The sequence below is a fragment of the Eptesicus fuscus genome, chromosome 18 (genome assembly GCF_027574615.1).
Source record: "Eptesicus fuscus isolate TK198812 chromosome 18, DD_ASM_mEF_20220401, whole genome shotgun sequence".
Taxonomy (NCBI): Eukaryota; Metazoa; Chordata; class Mammalia; order Chiroptera; family Vespertilionidae; genus Eptesicus; species Eptesicus fuscus.
Window position 1 is genome coordinate 48,106,711 of NC_072490.1, and position 27,622 is coordinate 48,134,332.

General features: G+C 42.4%; 1 protein-coding gene across 1 annotated transcript in view; it reads right to left on the reverse strand.

Moving 5' to 3' along the window:
* The window catches only part of FHIT (fragile histidine triad diadenosine triphosphatase), a 1,079,335-nt gene that overhangs the window by 933,297 nt on the left and 118,416 nt on the right, over positions 1–27,622 (reverse strand). The window contains exon 2 of the mRNA XM_008146282.3: positions 16,865–16,955. The gene's annotated coding sequence lies outside the window, so the exon portion shown is untranslated. The remainder of the gene's footprint in view (positions 1–16,864; positions 16,956–27,622) is intronic.

The following is a 27,622-nucleotide window of genomic DNA, read 5'->3' on the forward strand; positions in this document are numbered from 1 at the left end:
TTTACTATCCTGCAAGTTCTTAGAGAGCGGGACAACTTCTATTTGGTTTATCACTTCCAGTGCCCACCACAATGCCTGGAAGTGGAAGTTACTGAGAAGATATTTGTGGAACAAATGGATGAAAGCACATTCTGGTCATACCCGGCCCTTCAGTATGAAGCCTATGTTCCCCCAGGGATGGCAATGCCAGGGTGCCTTGAACTGATGATTTTCAAGCGCACTCTATCCTGTTGTCTCTCCAAGCTAAATCTCCTCCCACCCTCTCTGCCTTCCAAATGTTTCTCTTGGAAATTCAAGTACTCTTTATCCACCAAGTCTTTGATACCTTCTTTAGCGCCACATAACAGGTCTCTCAACTTGTACATTTATCCTCTGAATCACTCACTTTTGTATAATCTTATGGTGACTGATTCTTTCTAAGTGCTCTTAGTAGGGCACTCAGCCGGGACCATGTGCACTCAATCCAGCAGGCAGTGCAGAGTGGAGCCTCAGAACATGCTGATATCATTCACTGCAGCGGGCGGGTTCCCTGTCCCCTCCAGCACCTCACTCTGGAAAGTAGGGCTTAAGACAAGACTTAGAAGCAAGTATATTATTTTGAGAAAAGACCCTAGATAATAGGCTTAGGGGACTAGAGAGAGAAACAGGGAAGAAGGGTGTCTTAAACCAGGCTCCCTAGAAGTAGAAGCCCAGATGGGCATTCTTGCAGAAGTAATTGATTGAAGGAGTGCCCTCAAGAGAAAGCTGCAAAGAAATGAGGGTGTGGGTGGGCCAGAGAGGAAACCAAGAAAATCTGTGGCATCAGCTGAGCCTTAACCCAACTCCAGGAGGAGCTCTGGGATATGAATGGCAACGCAGAGCGGGCTCACCCTGACAGCTTCCGTGAGTGGGTGACTATGGAGGTCCTTGGCCAAGAATATAATTCTCTTGGGAAGCATTCATCTGTGAGACCTTAGGATCCAACACTCTAAGCAGCTGGGGCATGGGTGTGCTGACCCAGAGAAGTTGATCATGGTGGGGCACCAACAGCATCCTCTATGGAGGGAGACCCAGTGTAAGGATGTCTCCTCAAGTGATCTCCACTGTGGGCGACTGGGGCTCAGTCTTGCTGGGACTCTCTGAGACGCCTACGTGCTTAGATGTGTATGAAGAACGTGCTTCAGAATTATTTGAACAAACACGGAGGAGGAGGAGAGCATCTATTCAGGAGTTCCCAGCCCCCACTAGGCAGGGGTTACTCCAAGGTTTATGACTCTTTCACACTTCCAGGCTGCCAGGCCCCCACCGGGTGTCAGAGCAGCTCTAGGGCAGAAGATGGTGCAGCTTAGCAAGAGGCTTCAGGTCACACCTGCCCGAAGCTGGTTCCACAGCGACAGCCCCAGCAAAATAGTGAGACGAGGATATGAGGTGGGCCACATTGCAGTGTCCAATACATTAATTAGTTCTTCAGACCTTTGGAGCATATGGCTAATCCATCCTGCTCTTGTGTAACTTTCACGGAACTACAGTTGGCCCCTCCACGCTCCTCTTCCACGTTTGGACTAACTACCGGATATCCATTTTCAGGACATGGGGCCTTACAGTTCAATATTGGGTAAAAGAAAAGTGATAACTTATAAGTCTCATGGCAGTAACTGGCTCTCTGTACTTTTCTTAAGGTCACTGGCAATGATGGTATTATTTCATTATTCAGTGATAATTACATATGGAATGTTTCATTTAAAAATTCAGATATTTTGCATAGTGAGATAAAAAATGAACTCCAATAGGCTCAGTATACTAGTGATGATGATAAAGTGCGCATATTGCAAAGTGGTCCCTGAACAACCTTTTTAACAGCAAATAAGGATTCCTTCCCCCAACAAATTCAGCAAAAATGACAGGCTCCCACATTGGAACAAATCTGTAAGATTGCCTTCAGTTCACAGGCATTAAGAAGTATTGTTCTTGGGGGTTAGAAACATATAACATCCAACCTTCTTGTTTAACAGAGCCCAGCAAGGACTCCAATGCATAGGTCTTATTGTCATTATGAAAGAATTTCTGCCCACAAGTTACAGTCAGCTTACTATCATTCAATCATGTCGCTACTGGAAATAATTTCGTGGTAATTGGCATATTCTAGACAAGAGAAGACTGCAAATGGCTGCCGAATCATTAATGATTTGTGCCGACTTTCATGGTAAAAGTGACAATATATTAGTTTACCAGATGCTGGATCAAGCCATGGGCCATTAACGGAGGGTGTTCTGGGAATGTTTTCACAACAAATCCCAGCTGGTGTATTTTCAGCTCGCAGACATAATCGCATGCATCCCACAGCAGATCCACCACAAGGCTGTCAGATACATCACGGCCTCGTTATCAGCTCTTATTCCTAAAAGTAGCACATTGTCCTGCCGAGACCCCAAATATTAAATGAGCATTTAAAGAAACTACAAGCTGCATTGCCTTAAAAACCATTTACAGTACTCAAGTGTTCCAAGCATCCTTCATTGACAATGTTGCCTCAATGTTCGCAAAAAAGCAAAACTGAATTCCTGTCCTGCCAGCAAGGCTTTCAGGCCAGTCTCTCAGGGACAGGTGTCGGTCTGTCAGTCAGGTTAATGTGCTGCGTTCAGAAGAACAGAGGCACCAGCACCAAGGAGGCAGGTTAAAAACCCTGACTCCAGGAGATTTACTGTCCACTACATTAGCAACCAGGCGACTCCATTTCTCAGCAGTCTGCTGCGCAGACATTCCCCTGAAAAGGCCTCCATCTTTCCTGAGCCTTCAGAACAAATGTACAGCTTATTTCAATCCCTTTTCTGTCTTGCCTACGCATGAGGCTCCTCTCCCCAATACTGAGCAATCCTATTTGAAAACAAAGACGCATTAATAAAAAATAAATAAATAAATAAATGGACAATTCCTGTTTTCACTTGATTTCATCACTATTGCCAGTTCTCGTGATCAGGTTATTCACCCGGAAAATGTAAGAAAACAAATCTTCCATTAGCACTTATCGGGCCAAGTGTGACTTTCAAGAATCAGAACCTTGATGGGCGAAGCAGTGCCCTCAGTGTCCCTGGATGTGTGTGGACAGAACAGACCAGGGACGCTCTTTCTTCCAGACTCCAACCACCCTCCCATGTCTTTTCCAGTCACTACCTTCGGAACCACCTTAGCCATCCTCACCTCTGAGACCAGCCTAGACCCGTGGTCGGCAAACTGCGGCTTGCGAGCCACATGCGGCTCTTTGGCCCCTTGAGTGTGGCTCTTTCACAAAATACCACGGCCTGGGCGAATCTATTTTGAAGAAGTGGCGTTAGAAGAAGTTTAAGTTTAAAAAATTTGGCTCTCAAAAGAAATTTCAATCGTTGTACTGTTGATATTTGGCTCTGTTGACTAATGAGTTTGCCGACCACAGGCCTATACCATTTTGTTGTGTTTGTTTTTTGTAGGTTAGGTTATTGTTTTTTTTGGTTTGTTTTGTTTTTACCTTACCTTCTTACTGCCGAACAAGCACGAGCTCCCAGATTCATCAGAATTATTCCATCAAGGTGGAGGCTGCTGTCAACCGCCTGGCCACTGGCCACCCTGCATCTGCGGGCCTCCTACACCTACCTCTTTCTGGGCTTCTATTTCAACTGTATCAACGCGGCTCTGGAAAGCATGGGCCTCCCCTTCCTCGAGTTGGTGGAGAAGTGTGAGAGCGCTGAGCATCTCTTAAAGATGCAAACCAGCTCAGTGGCCACACCCTCTCCCAGGAGGAATGGGCAAAACTCAGGATGCCATGGAAGCCGCCATAGCCTTGGAGAGGAACCTGAACGAGGCGCTTTTGGAGCTGCAGGCCCTGGGTCCTAATCGTGCAGACCCTCAGCTCAGTGACTTCCTGGATGAGCCGGTGAAACTCATCAAGAAGATGAGCGGCCACCTGACTGACCTCTGCAGGCTGCCGGTCCCCAGGCTGGGCTCGCAAGTATCTCTTCAAAAGAGATGACTAGGAGCCTTTGGAGCCCAGAAGCTATTGAGGGGCCCCTCTGCACTCCCCTGGTGTCTTGCTTTGGTCTGAGCCTCTCCCCAGAACTACTAGCCATCGTTTTATGCACCCTGGAGCCCTCTCCCATGTATTGGACCAAATGGAAACAATAAAGCTTTATGTAGAAAAAAAAAATCTTGCCCGGTCCTTAAAGTGCAAAGGCACCAGGTGAAGGCAACCAGGGCCTGAATTCTATTACCAGGTCACATGTGTGACAGGGCTTCGGCAAGGACAGCCTATATGTACCGTATTGGTAATCAGTGCATTTGTAGCCAGCCACCGCCAAAAACAGGATGGCATTCTTCCATCATGATTAGGGGTTTTGTGAGCATTTTGGGGTGGGGGACACTTTCTCACTGAAGTCTCTTCCGCCCTATTCACGCTCATTCAGCTCTTTCTGGGGGAAGTAAAAGCTGCAGTGATAATCCCTTAAGTATGACTTGGAAGAGTATAAAAGGTGCAGTGTATAAGCAGTTGGATAAGGAAGCCTTTTATGTTGAAAGTCACTGAATGGGTAGTTGAGGACAGCAGGAGTGGGGAGGGGGCAGACTTTATTCCTACAGCAGCAAGAGAAGTGGGCACACCATGGCGGTTCGATTCCCTTTAATCACCGATTACTCATTGTCCCTGCCCCTTGTTTCACCTTGCTTCTCAGTGCCAGCCAGCTCCTCACTGCCATTTTGCTCTCAAAGGGGCAGGAGCAAGCAATGAGATTTTTGGTAGGGACCCAGTTTCTCGCTGAATGCCAACTCAGCCAGCTGGCACCGAACAGGCCAAGCCTTCTTCAGAGGGGGTTAGCAAAACCCAAATTAGCATGCTCCATTTTTAAAACTTGCTTTTATTTAAAGACTAATTCATGACAAACAGTGGCTCCCCCACTGAGGTCTGGCACCCCGGGGGTTGGCACCCAACCAAACACATGCAACTAATTGCCACCCTGGGATGACACGCAATTAACAAGCTCCATTTTGAGGCAGGGGAGTCACTCAGAATGTAACCCCGGAAGGCAGCGGACACAGAAAAGCTCCTTTCATAACCCTGTCCTATGCTAACCATGGCAGCAAAGTGCCTGAAAAACACTTTTGTTTCCCTGCACCGATAATTTATCTCCACGAATGTCTGCAAACATGGCTAACTTAGAGGAAGGCGGGCAAGGGCACTGCGATCCCCTCATGGTTCCTGGAGGCAGGGGCTCTGCCCTTCTCTCTCCTCCAAGGAGTATAAGCTGCCCACTATCTCAAAGCTCTGCTCCTTGCCCTGTCTGCAAATCTACTGACACCCAGTACCTCCCTCAGACTTTGGTTTAGATGATCAGGACGCCTTCATATAAGCAAAAGCTCTGAAGCCAGGATTCCTAGGTTCAAATCCCAGCTCTACCATTTACTGGTAATTGGTAAGTATTTTACCCCATCTAAGCCTCACAAATTGCTTCCCTATCTATACTAAATTGGAATAATATTAGCAACTGCCCTGTAGGGTTATTATGAGTATGGATAAGTAAATTAATAATGGACATAAAATGCTTCCTAGGTATCATTACTCCTTTATTAAAGAAGCTCTTTGAGCCTGGCCAGTGTGTCTCAGTGGTTGAGCATCAAACTGGGAACCAATAGGTCACTGGTTCGATTCCTGGTCAGGACAGGTGCCCGGGCTGCGGGCTCAATCCTCAGTAGGGGGCGTGCAGGGGGCAGCCAATCAATGTTTCTATCTCTCTCTTCCCCTCTCTCTAAATTCAATAAAAACTTTTTTTTAAGCAGCTCTTTGAGTCCGAAAGGAAATACTCTGCATTTCAGTCACAGTGTACATCTCCCCATGCACTTCCCAGGGTTTCTGCCTCTAGGCCTTTGCTCACCGTTCCTTCCCCTCTTCAGCTGTCCTCCCTGACTGCCCATGCCTGCATGACCAGACCCCTCCTTCACTGCCACCTCTGCAGGGCATCTTCCTTGTATTCCAGTTGCAAGAAATCCCTGCACTCTTGGCACACCACTGGCATTTCTGCAAACAAATGACAGTATTTTATGTGCCTTTTATATTTCCTCTTCTAGACTGATGGCTCCTTCTAAGCATAATGTGTGAATAACTGGCACAGAGTAGGCACTCAATGAATAGTTGTTGAATAAGTAGATGGTTGGGTAAAAAAAAATTGCTCTGCATAAATGAGTAGCTTTATACTATGCTTATGCCGGACACTAGTTAATGATAAGGACATGAGGACAATTTCTTAAGGACATTCGTAGTTTCTTTGGCTCAAATTAAGAGTTCAACTTAGTGTGTCATTGACTCAGGCTCACAAATCAAACCCACCAGGGGGATTTGTCAATAACTGTTTATGTCTTCTAGGGCTGCCATAACAAAATACTTCAGGCCGGATGACTTAAATATCAGAAATGCATTCTTATCAGTTCTGGAGGGTTAAAGTCCAAGATCAAGGAGTCAGCAGATTTGGTTTCTCCTGAGACCTCTCTCCCTGGCTCACAGAAGACTGCCTTCTTGCTGTACACCTGGTCTTTCTCTGTGCCTGCGCACCCCAGGTGTCTTTTCCTCTTTTTATAAAGACACCAGTCAAATTGGATTAGGGTCCTACTCTTCTGACCTCATTCAACCTTAACTACCTCTTTAAAGGCCCCATCTCCAAATACAGTCTCATTGCGGGTTGGGCTTCAACATATGAATTCTGGAGGGACAAAATGCAGTCCATAACACTCAAAACATAAATATTCTGGAAGTTACTTAAATCCACAGGAGACTTGGGGGGAGGGGTGGCCTTCATAACTCTTTGCTCATAAGGTGAGTCCTCGCGTTCAGAACCTGATTATATTAGCAAAAACTTCAGCCAGTGGATGCAGATCTGGCATCAAATACGCAACATTTTATTTAGGTGAAAAACCCACCTCTCTTCAGAACTTGTGAGATTCAGTTAGGGGCTCAGCCATGCCTCCCTTACAGGTAGAAGAACATCAGCATCCCTGGCAGCAACCACAATACAATGACACTGGCTTCTGTTAAAGTCACAACCCCTCAAGAACAAGTAGAAACTTCCAGCTAAATAAACCCTCTAGTCTGAGGCTCACTTCCTATTTATCTGAATCCTCTCTCTCTGAATACTAACCTAGAGCTTGATGTAGCCCTGAAAACTGGAACCAGGTTCTCATGCCAGCATTCCTTTCTCCGTTTTCTCATTCTCATTGCTGCTAACAGCACACACCATCTGTACTAGATAGTCTGGCTTTCTCACATTGCTTCAAACCACTGTGTCCCGATTAGGCGGATCCCACACTTTAACCCATAAGCTGATGGCTCCCTTGGAATGTGTTCTCATCCCTCTCCTAAAACACTTAACACCTTTTACCTGGTAGAATAAGAGTATATATGTCTCTCTTGCCAGATTTTTGAACTAGATAAGGTTAGGATTGTGTTATCTGAACCAGCACCTAACGTGACATGGCACACAGCAGAGTTGCACCAAGTGTCTCCTGCAGTTCACCGAGTCTTTGCCGAGATCCTCACAGTGCTGAGCACCAGATCACAAAGCCATCCAGCTCTAAGAGGGGGGAGGTCAACGCTGAAGGACCAAATATCTCCCTCCATTTTTAATTCACAGCTTCTGGCCAGTTGACCCAGAAACATCCCACACCTCCACCACGACTTACCAATTTGTCTGAAATAATAAAGAGGAAAGTGAGAGGCGATTAGCTCCACTTCCATTCTCCAGTCAATCATCTCCTAAATTATTCATCAGTTGAAGTATTGCCAAGAAATGTGCAGGCGTCTCTCCAGAAGTATAAAGTAGTCATTTTCAACTGAACAATTATCCATTTTATCCATCTAGAAGCCTTATTTATGAAAAAGTGGATGTGGGAGGCATTTTTTGCCCTTTTGAGTGGTGGGGGAGGTAAGAGAGGTCTAGGTGACACCTGAATGTAGCTTCCCTCCCATCCTCATGTGTTAATGACTTGGAGTTACAGAATCCTATATTTAAAAAAGATGTTCTACAATATTTTCTGACCTGTTAAGCATCTGTAACACTGTTCTTAATAGCATCACACTTCTGACTGATCATTTCTGGCAAGAATGAAGTGATCATTGTCACCATTTCTTCCTTATGATTGATTTAGTGAAAAGTAGCCATAACTCATGCTTTCTTAGAGATTACATTCTAGGGGAGGAGACAGTAAAAAATGGAAGTAAACCAACTAAGAAAAGGGGCTAAGAAAAGAGGAAGATGTACATAAGAAAAATGTTAGTATCAGGAATCATAATCTATGGATCAGGAGAATCCTGAAACTAGCGACCTTATATGTAATCAAGTCCAAAGTATGAATATGGCATGAATTCAATTTAGTTATCAATTGACCTCAGAGACTCTGAATTTCCAGTAACATATACTCCTCTGTCTTTTATTCTAGTCATGTGTTTTTTCCCTACCATTATCACAATTTCTTAGGGGTAATTTTCTGAGCAAGAAGCATAGTGTGCAATTTGCCTTGTCAGTCTCAGCTGATGCTCATTAATGTCCCAACTTTTATGTAAGTGATGTACTTTTAAAGGTAGTGCAATATGGAGCTAAAACTAATACTTTTTTCTTCTATCTTTTTGGCATTTTTTTTTTTAGAGGAGGGAAGGTGAGCAATAATGTTAAGTTTAGCTTCAACTGCATCTTCAGAAGGTTGCTTAGGCATATTTTGATGGCCTTGTCAATGAGAATGAAGTCCAGGACTGCTAGATATCTTTAATTTTGAAGTGTGTACTTTGGGGTATACATATATGACCTTCCTAGCACATTTTCCTTGAGAGACTTAACCCCATGTTTTATGAAAAATATATTATATTACACAACTATTAGATGTGAAGTCTTTGAAACTATTTTTGTATTTTTACATTTGAAATTATTTGGTAACATATAATCTTGCTTAATTTTAAAATATCTCAACACTCACATGCATTTTCAGAAATGCTTAAGAAGTGAGAAAAGCTAACTCATAATGTAGCTCTTACCAAATTTAGTTACTAATGACAAAAGTATAATGTTCCCTTTTGTTGACATTTCATTAACTATCTACTTGTTCTGATTCTGTAATTTCTCCATATACTAAACCAAAATAATGTTTCTTTTCTTTTCAGTTCTCAATATTTTTCAAGGCCCTAAAAACAAAATGGCTCCAGTCGTTAGGTCTGGGTATCCAAAGGTGAAAGAAGCTTTGAAATGTCTGACCAATTCCTGGGTCTCACTCATATGGCACTTGGGGGTGGGTCCCCAAAATAAAGCTGATGCTATTGTACCCATGGGTGATCCCCTTTAGCCCAAATGACTGTACCAAAATTCCAACTATTAACATAAAGCCTGCTGCAATCTTACTGTGATTTGTGCACATTTCTCTGTAGTTCCACTCAACTTCACTCAAAAAGATAACCTTGCTTTCCTAGCAAATTTTCAAACTTGAGTGCATAAGAATCACCTAGAGCTCTTGTTTAAAATGGAGATCCCTGAGCCCCTATCGCCAAAGAATCTCATTTAATAGATCTAAGTAGAGCCCAGAAAGCAGAATTTTAATCTTCTGAAACCCTGAGGATTTATATCCCTCCAGAGGAAACGCTGGTTGATAACAGCTGCTGAATGAGTCTTGCCTTGAAATCCAGGACAAGGGGAATCAACTTAGGCCCCTCTCTTGACCCTGGTGCCCATTCGAATCAATCAGCTTTCAAAAAAGGTTCCCTCCAAAGATCTTGATTTATCTGGTCTGGGGTGAAGTTTGGGCACTGGTGTTTTTTTAAAGCTACCATATAAACAAATCAAGTAATACAGATGGCCTAAGGATGTTACCTCTTTAACCCACCTACTGAGGCGATGAAAAGGCCTAACTGTCCAAAAATGGAAACAGTGCAGGAGAGACGAGGCAAAACAAAGACCCATTCAGCCGCAATTGCGCCTCATGGTTACAGCACAAAAAAAGTCTTTGGTTTTCATCGGCTGGCAGAGTGATTTAGTAGCTCTATTATAAAAGCAACTCCATTACAATTACAGTGTTTGAATTATAAGCAAAACCAAAAAAGATGCAGAAGCAACAGTCTCTTAATCAAACTGTAAAGCAGGACAATTTCTAGCTGCAGTTAAAAGCAAACTCTGAGATATTAAGAGTAAGCTCTCCAGGCCTTTGATTTCTGCCTCTTTCCTGTAAGAGTGACACCAGACATTTTTTCAATTAAGCAGTTTGACACCCAGAAGAAATCCAGAGTGCATGATTTAATGAGCACATAGTGTATGCATGGTAATCGGCAGGCTGACAGTTTGCTCATGTCAAACTGACAAGAGAGCACTACACATTAGTGGAAAGGTTTTATGGGTCGCTTTTCATTAAATAAGCTCTATAGTTCAGAAACATTCCAATTGTATTGGCAAAGCTGTCACTGCTTGTCCCAGGTGACCTTACTCTTTGTCACTCTCCAAGTCCTCAAGTCTTGATGAAAAAAATTACTTTTAAAAAACAAAGTATGAACACAAAATAGGGGCATTTAAAGGTTCTCTGATGTTGTCAGGGTTTATGTGGAGCCTCCTGAGCCATGACTCCATTGGTGATGCCACATTACACTGGTTCTAACCCAGTGTGTGCGATTCTTCACAAGCACTGCCGAACAACCTGCCGGAGCCATACAAAGGACGCCTCAACTGTTAACTTATTCAACATTTTAGAAGCAGTGCAATGTACTGAAAAAACATGGGCTTTGGTGACAGATAGGTAGGGCTACAAATCCTGACTTTATATGGCCTTGGGCAAGTGACATCACTTCTCTGGAGTTGAGTTTCCTAATTTGTAAAATGTGGACAATCACATCTACTTTGTATGGAGAAGATTTTACAATGCTTCTCACAGTTGCTACAATTTGGGGTACTGAAATGAGTTGACCCATAGACTCATGGAGTTTTAAGGAAGTTAACTATAGTCTGACTTTCCTGAAATTCCTACCGTGAACCTTAGTTGGAGTTATATAAGAAGGAAAACAATAGGCTAACATTTATGCACCAATGTGGCCTCATTTAAACCTATCAAAATTCTGAAAAGGTAGATGTTATTACCCAATTTTTATAAAATCTGAAAAACAGGAAGGGATCTTAGAGATCATATGAAAATTTTCCTTTTTAAAAAAATATTACTTATTTTACTGGGTGACATTGGTTAAAAGGATCATATAGGTTTCATGTATACATTTCCATGCATGATCTGTATCATGTGACAAATTTCTAACATGCAACATCTGTGTTTCGCTCTTTGCTCTGTCTACCAGAAAACACGGAGTCAATTTTTGTGCTCAAATAGTATTTGCAACTCTATTAGCAGCAGTGGTAAGAGGATTTGTTGCCGAATTTTCTATTTATATTCTATTAATCTGATTTTAAATTGGCTATACACCACCACAAATGAAGCACAGATTTCTTAGCTAGCTAGTAAGGAAGCAATGAGCAAGATTCCATGTGTTTTATTAAACAGTTGTTGATTTTGTTAAATGATTGTTAGTTTAAAGTGATGTCTCAACTCACAGTTGAGTTAGTCCTCAAAAATTTCTGGACTCAAAAAATACTTAAAGTGATCTCACTTGGAATTTTATCAGACAAATATACTCATTTATAATTATGTCATCTTAGTGGAATGACCCTTTTATTATTAACTAGAGGCTCAGTGCATGAAATTCGTGCATGGAGAGGGGGTTTCCTCAGCCCAGCCTGCACCCTCTCCAATTGGGGACCACTTGCAATCCCTCTTGCAATCCCTCTTACAATCTCTCTTGCAATCCCTCTTGCAATCTGGGACCGCTGGCTCCTAACTGCTCACCTGTCTGCCTGCTCGATCACACCTAACTGCCTCTGCCTGCCTGCCTGATCGCCCCTAACTGCCCTCCCCTGCTGGCCTGGTTGCCCCCAACTACCCTCCCCTGCCGGCCTGATCTCACCCCCAACTGCCCTCCTCCGCTGGCCAATTTGGTTCTGATTGGTTGGTTTCTATACCAGTCAGTGTCAGAAGCTCTGCCTCCTAGGCAGCCATTGGCTCCCCACAGCACCCATATTTGGTTCTGATTGGTCGGTGTCTATGCCAGTCAACATCAGAAGCTCCGCCTCCTAGGCAGCCATTGGTTCTTCACAGCACCCACATTTAGTTCAACCGATTGGTCGGTTCCTATGCCAGACAGCGTCTCTGGGCCTATCAATGGGGCCTGATCATAAAGGCAGGGCTGATCAGCAGCCCTAGTGGAGGCCTGGAGAGAAATGGAGGTGCAGCTGCTGGGCAGACTGGGAGAGAAAGAGAGAGGCCAGTGCTGATCAAAAGCTGCCTCAGAGGCAACGGATCAGTCCCTGGTTCTCTCTTCAGGCCTCTCTCTGGCCCTGATTCACAGCCCCCTCAGCAGTCAGTGCTGGGTTGCCCTGGCAACCCAGTGGTGACTGCAGAACTGACTTCTGGTTGGTCGAGCCTTGGTCGTTACTACCCAGGGTTTTTATATATTAAGATAGTAATATGGTTGCATATACAGATACAATTTTATTATTTTGTCCTGTTTGCCTCCTCTATTTCTTGTCCTCTATTCCTTTTTTCCTGCATTCTTTTTGGATCATTATAAAAAATGTTTAGTATTCTATTTTACCTACTGTACTTTTAGTGGCTGTTCTGGAGATTAAAATTGTTGACCTTTCACAGTCTATTTAGAGTTAATTTCATACAAACTCATATATGATTTGAAAGCCTGGTACGTGTATAAGTCCATTTACCAACCGCCCCCCCCCCCATCCCCGCTTCTTTATGCTAGAATTGTCCTATGTTCTACATCTGTACACAGCACCTTATAAACACTGCAGTGTTGTGATTTTTTCATTAAAAGATTCTATATATTTTAAAGATACTAAGAGGAAAAAATACTCTTTTATATTTACAATCTCTGATAGTCTTCATTCCATCCTGAAGGTGAAAGCTCCCACTTTATCTCACTTTAGCCTGAACAACTTCCTTTAGCATTTCTCCTGGTGCAGATCTGCTGCCAATGAATTTTTAGTTCTATCTGGAAATGTCTTCAATGTGCCTTTATCCTGAAGGATATTTTTACTATACATAGATTTCTGAGTATTTAACAGGTTTTCCCCTCTATATTTTAAAAACTGTTTCACTTTTCCTGGCCTCTGTAGTTTCTGATTGGATGTCAGCGCGTATTTAAAGCTTGATCCTGAGAGGTAATGCAGCATTTTTCTCCGGCTGCTGTTAAAGTTTCCTCTTGATTGGTGGTGTCCAGTTTTAGATGTGCCTGGGCCTGGTTTTCTTCAAATGTAATCTGTTTGGGGTTGGTGGAGTTTCTAGATCTGTAAATTTTTGTATTTCACCGAATTGGAGAATTTTTAGCCATTATTTCTTCAAATATTTTTCTGTCCCATTCTCTTTCTCCTCTCCTGAGAATCCAATTACACATAGGGTAGGCATTTATTTTTGTCACACAGATCCCTGAGGCTCTATTCCTTTTTTTCTTTTAAGTAGTTTAAATCTTTTTCCTTTGGAAAGAAAATTCCTATTGATCAATGTTCAGGTTCACTGGCACCTTCCCTGTTCCTTCTAATGATCGAAGTCCACTCAGTGAATTTTATTTCAAATGTGCTTTTCAGCCTAGAATGTCTGTTCGGTTCTGTTTTCTGTTTCTGTGTGTTTATTCACTGTGAGTGTATTTTTCTGACCTTCATTGTGTGGGGTTACAATAGCTTCTTTAAAATCCTTGCTAATCACACATCTGGTGATCCTGGGATTCGTCTCAGATGGTTGCCTCTTCACTTCAGAGGGTTTACATTTTCTCAGTTTTTCATATGTTGTGTCATGTTCTATCATGAGAATGTATGAATACAAATATGATGTGAAGCCTTAATGCTCTTTGAAGAACACTGATTTCTTTGTCCTAGCAGACAATTTCCCTGGTTACACTCAAATTGAAAACTCTCTTGGTTGGTAGCTCAAATCTCAGTTCAGGTCTTCTATCTCAGCTGTGCTAGTGGGCATGTGGCTCAAAGGTCAGTCAAAAATGTGGGCAATGGCCCTAGCCGATTTGGCTCAGTGGATAGAGTGTCAGCCTGAGGACTGAAGGGTCCTGGGTTCAATTCCAGTCAAGGGCATATGCCTGGGTTGTGGGCTTGATCCCCAATAGGGGGTATGCAGAAGGCAACCAATCAATGAGTCTCTCTCATCATTGATGTTTCTATCTCTATCTCTATCTCTATCTCCCTCTCCCTTCCTCTCTGAAATCAATAAAAATATATTTTTAAAATGTGGGCAGTGCTTGTACACAGAACTGTGAGCTTCCCTTGTCTGCCTCTCTCTTTTCCAGGATTCTAGCTGCATTTTCCAGGTACTGTGCTTACCCTGAACTCTGTTCTTAGGGTTTTCAAACCAAAATGACAGTGGGTTTTCTACTGGCGTTAGCCACCTGGAGTCATGTAACTCAGCCTGCCTTTAGTCCACCAGTTGTCAAATGGAGAAATCACTCGGCTTGGTCCCTACTTCCAAGTTCTGAATTCCAATGCCCCGCTAGCACCTGCTGGCTTATGTCCACTGTCCAATGGCAGCAGGTAATTCCCCTCCCCCTTCTTTATAGTTGTCACTTGTGAGAGTGTCAGGTTCAGGAGAGCCATATTACAAAGGGAAACAAGTAGAAACATTTACAAAATATTTCTTTGCTTTTCCTAGTTCCTCTGCTCAAAATACTTAGCCTCCACCCATAACCTCATCGAGTGATACTGGGTTTTGGTTTCAAGTAAACAGACTCAGAGCTTCCCTGATCAACTTGCCAAGCACACGCGGAGATTTGGAAAGAAAGCACAGCACAAAGTGAAATGATAAACAGCAATGAGATCATGCTCCTCGATGGGCAGCATTAATCTCAGAGCAACGAGATTTGTGCAGGATCGTGGCTACAAAGATTACATGGTATTTTTTCCATGTTCTTTATTTTACCTTATATTTTTAATCTCAGATATCTCTATATCCTGCCTCATTGGAAACTGCAATAGGTAATATACTAAGAGAAAGAGAATATTGAAAATAGCATCCTTAAATACCAACACAGAGTTGGTAAATGCACATTTCCTCCTAATAATCTTCCTAAGGCTTCCATTTCTTGAGAGGTTTTATATGCCAGGCATCTTGCTAATCATTTTACATAAACTGTCATTCAATCATTCATAATCATTCTATGAGGTAATTCCTATAATCAGACTCATGTTGTGGAGAAAGAAACCAGAATTCAGAGAGGTTAAGTGAGCTAACTGAGATCACACAGCAACTACAGAAATCCGAGTCAGTCATCTCAGAGGAAAAGCAGCAGAGAGTGTGTATCTGGGGCTCGGAGCACATGCCCTTTACTTTAGATAAGAAAAGAAGTCTTTCCAAGCAGGAGGAATAAGTGAGGACTCTAACACTCAATGTTATATTCTACAATTCCTCTTTCCACTAATTACTGGTATTAAAATGCCCCTCCTTCAAATGCATATTTTATATTGACAGTTTTCGTGTGTGTGTGTGTGTGTGTGTGTGTGTATGTGTGTGTGTGTGTGTGTGTTTAAAGCTTTGCTTCATGACTTAAAAACAATAGCCAGAACAATAGCACAAGACCAAACAATTCCATGCAGAGACTCCAGTAAAGAGGCTGTGATACCAGGGCTCCATGTCAGCACACTTACTGTCCTCACACCTTCTGTTTTCCAGGTAAACTCTAAGGAGGCAGGTGGTTCAGCAGAGAGGAATCGGGCACATTAAGGAGTGAAGACACTTCCTCCTCCCACCCCAATCTGCATTTGGTGATACTTCTAGAAGATGCAGCAATGTCTCAGATCTTACAAATTCTAGGAGCAATCCTGCCCAACTTGTAAACTTTGCATAAACCCAAGGGTGTGACTGTGGAATGGAAAGGAAGGCAGGGTCAAACCATTAGTAGGCAGCAATGTACAGTGGAAGCCGGAGACAAGGTCTTGACTGAAAGCAATCAAAGGAATACAGTACCTTTGTGCGCTGGCACAGGGGCTGCTCAGTGTCTGCATTTACTAAATGTGTGAAACCGTTTGCTGAGACCTCACAGTGGGAAATGCTGCTAAGGGAGTAAAGATGAGAAGGGGTGACAGAAAAGGACAGGAGTGTGTATATACGCATGAAATCCAGGAGGGATTATGAACACAGTCTACCGACATCATGCCGGGGAAATTTCACCACATTAGTTCATTTCTGCATACTCGAGATAGCCAATGAAACCATTCAAAGACACACGAACACAAGGAACTAGTTTGCCCTCTCTTCAAGACTTTTTATAAGACTTATCCTTCGTTGTTGCTAACACAGGCCACTAGGACTTACTCTGGCCAAGGACAGGCCCACGCTGCTTTCCGAGATGTGTTTCATATCAGAAGCATCCTCCTGCTGCTCCCAATTTCATTCCAATTCCACGACCATTCTTAAAGCCATGCAGAGCATAACAACCTGGCCTTAACTGTTTACCCTGACTTTATACATAGCAATTATTAAACATGTGTCGCTGTCTGGTGTGGGGGGGAGAATAATGTAACAACATGTCAACCAGGTAACAGGCTACACTTCACAAAAAGGAAGGGGAATGGTTCCTTCAAAACATGAAGGCATCTCTCTTTTACTAAACTGACATAATATTTACACCCCACTTTAAAAATGGCAGCTACCAATAGAAGTCAAGAGAGGGTCAATTCTCAGAGGGAATCGCGCCCCGAGAAAAGCTCTAATTTACGTTTACTATTATAAGGATGCCCATAGTCCGTCAATTATAACAAACTCTGTTAAAAATTTAAAAGTAAGTAAATGCTACCTCTCCAACTACTGTTACTTCCTCGGTGCTCAGTGGCAGGATGCGGAAAGCTTTCCCAGAGGGCAGAGGCAGGCGGGTGGTCCTGGGATACCTATACCAAAAACAAGAGATTCAGGTGATTTCAGCAGTGATCTGAATGGCTTCTAGGTACAACTCCACTAGGCGCGTTCCCCTCGAAGACAGAGTTAGCGGCTGCACTGGTGTGGGTAAAAGGACAGAACACAGGCACACAGATGATGTCCGTAGATAGGAAATTACTCTGCATGAGAGAGATTGTGGTTCAAGACTGGCTTATGCGGCTCACACCAGGTCACATAAGGGAGAGACAGAACGGAGCCTGGACACTCCGCCTTCTCATTTCCGCTCTAGGACTGTTCTCTGCATTACTGCCCCGCCTCAGAGCTACCAGTCCCAGCACTGGGCACTGGGACTTTCTGTTGTGCAAAAAGATGAGGCCGACCCTCGAGTCGGATAGGAAGAGTTCTCTGGCTTTGTGGTGGTCTGCTCCAAACCATCTGGCTGAAGAGTATTCTGTGGGTCACTTTTCTTCCTTGGCTTTGAAACCCTAGTGTCCACAGACTCTGAGGGGATCTGAGAATGGAAGGAATAGGGGGTTTGGGTCCACCTAGCCTGAGTTTGAATCCTTAGTAAGCCACTTACTATCTCTGTCTCTCATACACTTTCCACCTCTATCAAGTGGCCATAACATGTGAAGGGAATATCTACCAAGAGGATACATTTTTTAAAATAAGGACAAAGTACCGAGCACAGTTCCTGGCACGAGTTAGATGCTCAGGCAGTGAGAGCCCTGAGCCCCACCCCACCTGCAGGGACAGCTCTGGGCAGAGGAGTGACAGGAGGCCGGAAAGGCCCCCTGCCCACGAACCACTCAATGCAGTTACCAATCCTCCTGCTGTCAGGCCCTCTCGGCTCTGACCGCCACCTCTGCTTCACCTTCTCTGAAATAAAAAGATCATAATTACAAGCACCGATTCCTTTCCTAGGATGTGTTTAAAAGTAATTATTTTCTTTCTTATCTAATGGTTTCTGTTTATATAATACTGTGTGACCTGCTCAGTGCAATAACTGAACACAGATAATCATGCATTCAGCAAATAACTCCTGCATTCCTACTAAAGTGCCAGCACTGTTCTCTACAGCAGTGAAAATCCTACCTTCATGATGCCAACACTTTGGCTGGGAAAGCAGACAATAAACTTAAAACCACAAAATGCATGATTGGTTGAATAGTGCCATGTGCTCTGGAGAAACAATGAGAAAGGAGATGCTGAGTGTTATGATTGAATTAGGGCCCTCTCCTCCCAAAAAAAGATACCTTGAAGCCCTATCCCCAGTACCTGAGAATGTGACCTCATTTGGAAATAGGATCATAACAGACGTAGCTAATTAAGGTGAGGTCATTCTGGAGTAGAACCATCTCCTACTCCAATGTGACTGGCGTCCTGGTGTGAAGGTGGCCATGTGACACAGACACGCACAGGCAGAAGGCGAGCTGTGCAGCTGCTGGCCCAGGAGGCCCAGGCAGCCCACTCCACTGAGCCAGGAGGAGCGAGGGAGGCCGCCCCGAAGGTTTCAGAAGGAGCACGGCTCTTAGACTCCCAGTTTTCCAGAACTGAGGGACAATCCATTCTATGGTCTTCAGCCACCCAATTTGTGGTACTTTGTTACAGAAGCCCCAGCAAGCGAATATAATGAGTTTGGGAAATTGTAGCATTTTTAAGCAAAGAGATCAAGAAAGATTTCACTGAGAGGGTAACATTTCAGGAAAGATTCAATGAGGTGTAGAAGATGCCTCTGGATAAAGAAAGTTCCAGGTAGAAGAAACAGGAGATGCAAAGGTCCAAGGCAGGAGAATGCTTGGTGTGTTCGAGGAACAGCAAAGCCTGGAGGCCAATGTGGCTGAAGCAGGGAAAAGAGAGAGGTGGGAGACCAGGCCAAGAAGACGAAGGAAGGAAGGAAGGAAGGAAGGGCGGAAGGAAGGAAGGAAGGAAGGAAGGAAGGGAGGGAGGGAGGGAGGGAGGGAGGGAGGGAGGGAGGGAGGGAGGGAGGGAGAGAGGAAGTTGAACACCAGTTCTTGACTGAATTTCAACTGGTCACAGATGGTTAGTGTTGTAAGGATGAAACTCAAAACTATGTTTTGATGATCAGTGAGACTGGTTGTGACTCCTCCCAGGTTGGCTCAGCTTAGAGGGCTGAATTTAAGTCCAGCCAGCAGAGGGAACCATCTGTCACTTGAAAAGACACTGGGCCTCAGCAGGAGAACAGAAGGCCACCAGTCGCCACCATCTCCAGCACTTACCAGTGCCTTTGGAACCACAGGGAAGAAGGAACACACATTTCAAAGTAAACTGAGAGTGTGCCCTGGACATCTTTTCAACCCTTCCAAAAGGCTCATTTTAATTTTCTAGAATCAAGGGAACAATATGCTTGATTAGTTCTTCAGCCGACTTAGCAATTTTGCTTTTCATATTTCTGTCCTTGAAGCAAGTTTGCCATTAACCTTATATGTTCTAGGACTTGAGATTAGACATTTTCTCCCTCCAAAATGAAATTTTTTTGCTTTAAAAAAAACACTTAGCTTTCTGATAATTAATTTTTGCTGCTAATAACCAAAAGATCCTCTTTGAGACAAGGAGGTCATTCTTTAAAGTGGCTAGAAGTATGAAGAATGTTCCTTCTCTCCCTGGAGAGAGAATCCATGGAGGAAAAAAGTTTACTGGAAAGTTCGGTAATCATAAAGCGAAAGCCCAAAAGATTGGCTCAATAGTGTGTGTTTAAAAATGCCTTATATGTACACTTACTTGAGAGACCTTAAGGCAGGGGTCCTCAAACTTTTTAAACAGGGGGCCAGTTCACTGTCCCTCAGACGATTGGAGGGCCAAACTATAGTTAAAAACAAAACAAAACTATGAACAAATTCCTATGCACACTGCACATATCTTATTTTGAAGTAAAAAAACAAAATGGCAAAATCACCCGGCGGGCCAGATAAATGTCCTCAGCGGGCCGCATGTGGCCCGCAGGCCGTAGTTTGAGGACGCCTGCCTTAAGGCCTTGAAGCAGCAGCTAGCCAAATCCATTAAGATAAATCTGGCTATACCCACGTCTTTACATAAGGCAACTCAGAGGCAGAAGGTACCAATTCAGTTCTGGATCCGCCTCCATTGCTTCACCCCCTCATAGCCCTAATATTTATAACTAGAGGCCCAGTGCACGAAATTCGTGCACGGGGGGGATGTGTCCCTCAGCCCAGCCTGCACCCTCTCCAAACTGGGACATCCCTCTAACAATCCAGTTGAGGCTCCCAACTGATCGCCTGCCTGTCTTCCTGATTGCCCCTAACCGCTTCTTCCTTTGATCACCCCTAACCACTTCCCTGCCACCCTGATTGATGCCTAACTGCTTCCCTGCCAGCCTGTTTGGCCCTAACTGCCCTCCCCTATAGGCCTGGTCACCCCCAACTGCTCTCCCCTGCAGGCCTGGGTCCCCCACAACTACCCTTCCCTGCAGACCTTTCGCCCCCAACTTCCCTCCTCTGCCAACCTGGTCACCCCTAACTGCCCTCCCCTGCAGACTTGATCGCCCCCAACTGCCCTCCCTTGTAGGCCTGGTCCCGCCCAACTGCCCTCCCCTGCTGGCAATCTTGTGGTGGCCATCTTGTGGCCACATGGGGGCAGCCATCTTTGACCACATGGGGGCAGCCATCTTGTGTGTTGGAGTGATGGTCAATTTGCATATTACTCTTTTATTAGATAGGATTATCCCTTTGTGTCTGTCATGCTGCAGTTGGGGTTTGAGTTGGTTTCCATCAATAAAACAAACAAGGTAGAAGGGGATATTATGAATAAGTTACCGATGTAAATGTGCTACTTTTGCCTTTGGATTTGGGTGATGATAAACATGATTCCACACATGGAAAGTAGATTGTTCAGAACTACTACACTTGCTTTGTTTAATTTATAAGGAAGTACTTATAATAGTATGGCTGCTCTGCACTGCAATAAGCATTGGATTTTCAAATGAACAAAGGAAGTATGTGAGGACTCCTTATAAATGGAACTGCAGCAAAAGGCATTCAGCAAAGGGCTGTGCACCAAACTAGATGGGCAAAAAGCATCCCACTCAACCCTGAAGATGAAAACAACCATCAGATGGCTTCTGACTACATTCTCTGCTCCTGGCTAATGACATGCTGAAGCCGTATAATGAAATGTTGGGGAACTGCTGCTGTTTGGGTAACATCACACTATTTGGGACAAATGAGGACACTATCATTTCATTCCTCTGGGTCATAAATTGAGGATACTTTAGCAAACTAGCATAAGGAGGCAATTTTGCATAGTAGTTAAGAATGTGCATTCGAAGCCTGGGCTCTATCAACCAAATGAATGCATCACTCTACATAAATCATCAATCTTGGTCATGCTCATGTCCCTCATTGGTAAAATGGGGATAATAATTTTGCCTTCATCATAGAGTTATGAGGGGGGGCAATTTATGGAAAGGTTCTGGAACATGGTTAGAATTCAAGAATAGTTGCTATCACTTTTTTTTTAAATCATCGCCATCACTTTTATTATGTTTAACAGTATTCTCATTTTCATCCATTATCCTCATTTTCATCCATTATCCTCATTTTCACAGCAAAGGAAAACATCCACAAAATGAAAGGCAACTTATTGAATGGAAGACAATAATTGCAAATCATATATCTAATAAGGGGCTGTTAACCAAACTATACAAATAACTCATCAATTCAATAGCAAAACAAAAAACAAAAAAAAAAAAACAATTAAATAATGGGCAGAAATTTTGAATAACTTTTTTCCAAAGAAGACATACAGATGGCCAACAGGTACATCAAAAGATGTCAATATCACTAATCATTAAGGAAATGCAAATCAAAACCACAATGGGAAATCACTTCATACTTGTTATAGTGGCTATTATGAAAAAGGAAAGAGATAAGTGCTAGTGAGGATGTGAAGAAAAGGGAAATACAAATGCCATATGATTTATCTTCTATGTGGAACCAAGAAAACAACAACAAACTCATAGATACAGAGAACAGATTGGTGGGTGCAAGGGGTGGGAGAGAAATGGGTGAACTTTTAAAATTTTTAAATAAATTGAATTTTAAAATGTTTAAGTTTATTAAAAGCACAACTCACCACCTTGTTTGGCAATTAATTACTTTCATTCACTTAACAATTAGATATTGAGTATCTAATAAGTGCCAGGGACTAGGCTAGGGGCTGGAGTATTCAGGTGATCAAAGTCAAACATGATCTACGCCTCCTGGAAGTTACTACAGGCAGTGGGAAAAGCCAGATACTCCCACAGGGAGAGTATCTTCTCCATTTGAGGGAAGCGCTCTAGATACTAAAACAAAGGAATTTGATTTAAATCTGAAACCTGATGGGTGGGAAGGAGATAGACAAGGGGCAGAAGGATGGCTTTCTAAGGTGAGAGAATACAACATTCAAAGGCATGGAGTAGATAGTGTGTCTTCATTGTTATTGGAAGTCAGTGCAAACTGTCCATTGAATAGTTCCCTTTCATTGAACTAGTCAATGAACAATACATCAGATACCCTCTATGAACAGGCACTGTGCTGAGCCTTGGGACAGGACAGTAAGCAAGACTGACTCTCGCCCTCACCCTTACCTCCAAATACTTAATTCCTCTGTTTGAAAATGCACTGAAGTCATTATTAACTTTGTAACCGATAAATTCTATCTTTAGTTTTTATTCCAAAGATTCCATGTGCATGGAAAAATTGTAATGCTTTCTCTGGTCAGACAAGGAATGCTACATAAGCCCAAATAATTCCCTTTCTTCCTTGGGGCCTACCAACTTATACTAGAAAGGTGGTCACGTGTCTGTGTTCTGATTAATTGTTCTATTACTTGCATAGTACCTTTAACTTAGAGGCCTAAAATTCTTTGGGAAGTTGACAGAAGAGGAGAAGGAATGGACAGGAAAAGAGGGACAGAGGGCTAGTTTCTTGATGGGCCTTTTGCAGTTTTCATGGTAGCAAACATGGGCTGAATGAAAGGTAGTAACTTCTGATTGATGACTGGCTAAATGAAGAATACAAAGTCTCCTGAATCAACTTGGGCTCAATTATGGGGGAGAAAAAGTGAAAGTTGCTTACTTCTCTCTAATATCCATTTGAGAGGGAGAGCTCAAAACCATGGTTGAAAAGCTCAGCACAATGGTTACTGTACAGCAGTTCAATAACCAAACAGGAGAACCTTTGAGACCACAAGAGAGAAAGCTAGAACCTCAGGTGTCATTAGAGATTTCTTTCAGGGAACGAGGCCCTTAATAAGAGAACATTTCCTTCTTACTCTAGTACTGGTCTAAACAAGAGAAATGACATAGTGTAACTGACCTCTCACTGACGGAAAAAATTTTAAGCTTCTTTATGACAAAATGGAAATACATCTGCAATTCTATTTCCTAATGTTCTCTCAGTTATTTGGAGGGAGGAGGGAAATTGTTAGTTCTTTTGTTTCAAAACTCCACACTGTGAAAAGGAAATTGTAATACTAGTATAATTATCTGGTTAACTACCAGGAGAAGCGGGAATATTTTTTAGAAGTTTGGAAGACACCTATTTTATCAATATTAGAGAACTGTAGAGTTCTGTCTTGTTCACGGCTAAAGCCATCCAATTCATATAACAACAGTAAACGTTACATTTAAGGAGGTATTAAAGCACCTCAATCTTGCCATTAATTCAACATATTAATGAGACTTTCTCACTTAATCCCCAGTCATGAACTGTCTGTGATATCATGGCAGTAATATTATAGCAGTAAAGAGTGTATAGCTTGCTTCAGGTAGCTGGCTAAGGCCAGTTCCATGATGCTTCAACTCTTGTGACAGGTAGAAAAGTAAACCATATCTGTATTCTCCTAAGACTAAATCATTTCTGTATTCTCGTAATATGAAATCATTTCTGTATTCCTAAGAAACTCTTCAGTGCTAACAAGTATACCAACTAGTTGATAAACTGGAAAGAAAACAGTATTAAGTGATGGTACTCCAGGAAACAGTTAAAAGGAGAAACTCAGAAAATACGACTGTGAAGATAGATAATGAGATTCTCAGAACAGTATGGTGAGGGAAGGAAGAAGTCAAATAGCGTACGTTTTTAAAAGGTAAGTTATTCCTAAAGCAATTACCTAAATGTGAGAGTTCCTCTCACGGTTCTCAACCTTGGACTCTGAAAGGGAACTTCTGATAATGCAAGACTAAGAGAGCCAATTACTTCAGCACCAAGACATCCTAAATCTTTGGACTTGGCGGTTCAAAAAAACTCTTGGGAAGTGTTCTTATAAATTCCCCACTAACGACTCTGACTTTATACATGTAGACTCTAAAGGATGAATGAAAACTAACCAATTAGACAGCAAAGCAGAGAAGCGGGAGCACTGAATGACAAACCTCCCAGAGTTTCAGTTGTGCCTTCACCACCACCAAGCTCAGAGCTCTAGATCATATTTGTAATAAAAATCATAATAATAAAAATTGATAATTACACAGCACTTAGTATGCCAAGAACTTTCCATTCTCTGCCACATTTCCTGTAATCTTTATAATGCAGTCTTTATAACCTATGAGGAGAAATTGCCATGCTGGGGAAGAGAGGTGAGTAGTGTGCCCAAGACGGCCCGGCCCTGAGTGGTGGGGTCAGGATCCTGAGGGGAGCAGAGTTTGCCTTAAAATTTTTGCCTTTGGAGATAGTGATTATTTTAAGTTGGTTATTTTTAAGAAACAAAGACTCAAAAAATGTATCACCACTATGCTGTGTACTTGAAACTAATATAATATTGAATGTCAACTGTAATTAAAAAATAAATAAAAATTTAAAAACACAAAAACTCAGAAAGAATCTTTGATCTTCCCTTAACTGCCTGAAAGAATTTAGATAGAGAGCCTGTGCCGGGAAGGGCGATGTCATCACAGACAGATACAGTTTAATATCAACCAGTGTGTGATAGGGAGGAGCGTAGCAAAGTACTCTGTGTCCCATTGCTAAAAATGGCCCGCAAACAGTTTATTTATCAATAACAGTTCATTTGCTGCCCTGACCGGTTTGGCTCAGTGGATGAAGCTTCGGCCTGCAGACTGAAGGGTCCCGGGTTCAATTCCGGTCAAGGGCATGTACCTTGGTTGTGGGCACATCCCCAGTACGGGGTGTGCAGGAGGCAGCTGATTGATGTTTCTCTCCCATTGATTTATCTGACTCTTTATCCCTCTCCCTTCCTCTCTGTAAAAAATCAGTAAAACATTTTTAAGAAAAACAAACAACAACAAAAAAACACATTTGCTTTTCTATCTATGGGTGAATTGCCATCCTGCACTCTGAAGTCCCAATCCACAGACTCCTCCCTTACCTTAACTCCAGATGGCACAGAAGCCTTAACTGCAGATCTGTCCCAGGTCTCATATTCTCATGGAACCCCCTGTGTACACACATGATAAATTTTCTCCTGTTAATCTCTCTCATGTTAATTTGATTACTAGTCCATCCAGAAAAACTTAGAAAGGCAGAAGGAGAGTTTGTTGTTTTTTAAATCCATGCACTTCAAATACGAAACTCTCCAACCCCAGAGCCCAGCCCTTACCCACCACTCTGCAGACAAACTCAGTCACCTGCTAGGATGCTCTAAAAGGTGCTAAGATTTAGGAGGCAAGATAGAATAATGGGAAAAGCTCAGGTTTAACGTGACTTTGTGGCCCAGGAGAGCAGCTTCTTCTCCCCTTTTTTAAAATTAAGCCTTTTATTTTGACATAATTGTAGACTCACAAGCAAGTTCATAGAAAAAATACAGAGGTTCCATGTACCCTTTACCCAATTTCTCCCAATGGAAACATCTTGCAAATATACAATACAACAATAGCACACAAGGATATCAACATTGAAACAGTCAGATACAGAATATCCCATCACCACAGGGACCCCCTCCCCCGATTGCCCTTTAATAGCCACACCTATCTCCTTCCCACCCCATCACCATTTATATGATTTCAGGAATGTTATACAAATGGAATCACACGGTATGCAATCCTTTGGGACTGGCTTTTTTCCCCTCAGCTTAAATCTCTGAAGATTCAACCAAGTAGTTGCTGCCAAGTAGTTGCATGCATCAATGGTTCATTGCCAAGCAGCATTACAAGCTATGGATGAACCAGTTGGTTTAACCATTCACCCAGTGAAGGACATCTGGGCAGTTTTCTGTTTGGGGCTATTACTAATAAAGCTTCTAAGAAAAGGTTTTTGTGTGACCATAAATTTTCATTTTCTTGAGATAAAGGTCCAGGAGTATGGTAAGTGCATGTCTGTTTTTATAAGAAACTGCCAAACTAGTTTCCCCAATGGCTGTGCCATTTGCCATTCCCACCAGCAATATATGAGTAATCCAATTTCTCTGCATCCTATTGCTTTTTAATTTTAGCTATTCTGGTAGGTGTACAGTCCTATATCACTGTGGCTTTAATTTGCATTTCCCTGATAGCTAATAATGTTGAACATCTTCTCATGTACTTACTTGCCATCTGTATAACCTCTTCAGTGACGTGTCTTCATAACTTGAACATTTTCTAATTGGGTGGTTTGTTTTTTTACTGTTGAATTTGAGAGATCTTTGTACTGGTATATTCTAGATACCCGTTCTTTCTCAGGACTGGTAGATATGTGGTTTGCAAATATTTTCTCCCAGTCTGTAGCTTGTTTTTTCATCCTTTTAATAGGGTCTTTCACAGAACAAAAGTTTTAATTCTAATGCAGTCTAATGTATCTTTTCTTCCTTTTATGGATTGTGTTGGTAACAAGTCTATGAATTCTTTGCCTCGCCCTAGATCCTAGAGACATTCTCTTATGTTTTCTTCTAAAAGTTTTATAGTTTTACATATAAGTCCATAATACATATTAAGTTAATTTTTATATAAGATGTGAGACTTACTTTTAGGTTCATTTTTTGCCAGTTGCTTCAGGACCATTTGTTGAAAAGACTTTCTTTATTCCATTGAGGAACATGGTATTTTGTCAGAAACCAGCTGGGTCTGCTTGGGGGGTTCCTTATTCTAACCCCTTGATGTATGTGTCTATTACTCCATGAATAGCCAATATTGTTTTAGCTACTCTAGCTCCTTTGTTTTCGTATGTACATGATCTTGTATATACAACAAAATTATGCTGGGATTTTTATAGCAACTGCATTAAACCTGTAGTACATCAATTTGGGGAGAATTGGTATCTTCTACTATGCTGTGACTTCTAAATCATGGTATGTCTCTCCACTTATTGTGATTTTCTTTGATTTCTTTCATCAGCATTGTGTCAGTTTCAGCACATAAGCTCTGTAAAGATTTTGTTAGATTTAAACATAAGTATTTCATAATTGTGAGCATGTTCATTGGCTGTATACAGAAATACAATTGTGTGTTTTTTTTAATTATTTTTATCCTACAACTTTATTGAGCTCACTTAGTTTTAAGAATTTTTCTTTGTTTTAGATCACTTAAGGATTTTCAAGGTAGAAAATCATGTCATCTGGAATAGTGACAGCTTTCTTTCTTCCTCTCCATCTATATGCCTTATGTTTCCTTTTATTGCCTTATTGCCTTGACTGAACTTCTTGTTCTATGTTGAATAGGAGTGTCAAGAATAAACATCCTTCCTGAATTTAAAGGAAAGCATTCAGTGTTTAATCATTAAATAGA